Source organism: Branchiostoma floridae, chromosome 3 (assembly GCF_000003815.2).
Source record: "Branchiostoma floridae strain S238N-H82 chromosome 3, Bfl_VNyyK, whole genome shotgun sequence".
NCBI classification, from domain to species: Eukaryota; Metazoa; Chordata; class Leptocardii; order Amphioxiformes; family Branchiostomatidae; genus Branchiostoma; species Branchiostoma floridae.
Window position 1 is genome coordinate 9,159,360 of NC_049981.1, and position 1,306 is coordinate 9,160,665.

Consider the following 1,306-nt stretch of genomic DNA (forward strand, 5'->3'; position numbering starts at 1 on the left):
TAGATACAGAATATAACTAGAAAGGCCGACATTTGCTTAGGAGCAAATACAGCATATTTCAGCCATAGCTTTTCCCATACAACATTTAACTGTCTCAAATAACCTCTGCTCGAAAATGGAACATTTAGGGGCACACCCCAGTTTCTCGCCCCCATTGAAACGTATAGTTAAGAGACTATTTTCAACGACGCCGTATTTCCAAACAAAATTTTCCCCGGGAACTACACCTATACAGTATACAGGAAGTAAAAATGTACCATCTGGTCTAACATATCTGATTTGCAAGAAAATTATAGGACCTAAAATCTCACAATATCCTGATGAATTTCGAAAGCCCGTAGCGATGACATTATCGGTCAAGCTGCCCGGGGCGCTTCACTGTTTGCGTCCTCGGAGCGATACCCGGAAGCCAAGATGTGTCGACAAAAACTTACCAAAAACAACATATAGGGGTCGAAGTTTATACTAGCAGCGGATCCGCTACGCTAATTTTACACTGAGTAACTGGGCACTAAGGGACTGGTCGATATTTAGCGGGGGGGGGCGGTCGTCGGGGGGGGGGATGGGCCTAGGAAAAAAAATTGAGCCAGGGGGAGGGCCTAGGAAAAATTTTTTGCTCGGACTATCAGTGAAATTTGTTCGTCAAAATGCCAGAAATGCCGTTTCGGAGGTTCAAGATTTCAAAATTTCCCGGGCCTCAACAAGCTTGAGACGACTCTCGCCCGAGTTCGGCGCCCGGCAAGGCAAAAAAAAGTTGGAGGCTTCGGCGCTCCACATGCTGAAAATTCGCTCAGTATTCACTCAGTAATATTTTCCTGCCGCGCCTTTGACTCTATCTCTGTTAAACACCGCTACAACGTTGTAAAACTATTGATGTTACAATAGTATTTACCGTTTTAACGCTGGTATAAAGGTGGACGGAGAAAATATCAGTCAAATTTGTTTACCTTTCTTTTGAAGCTGGCGCGGCAAAGACATGAAGCCGAAGTTCATACCGGACGTGGTAGACTATTTTCAGAGTTCTACTGTATGGTATAATAAGTTCTCGATAAAGTTACCAAAATGCGACGTAAAAAGTGTACTTCCGGTTTGCAATGCCACCATTCAGTCACGCTGACCAAATTCAGCGCCTTAGAAAAACTTGCATATCTTGCTACAGGCTCGATTTTGTATAACCACTATACACCACATGATTGCCACAATTGTCATGGAATAATTAAGATATATGTAGATGGTTACAAAAACAACAAGTTATTTTTTTATATATGTTATTTTTTTTACATTCAGGACTTTTTCTTTTATAACA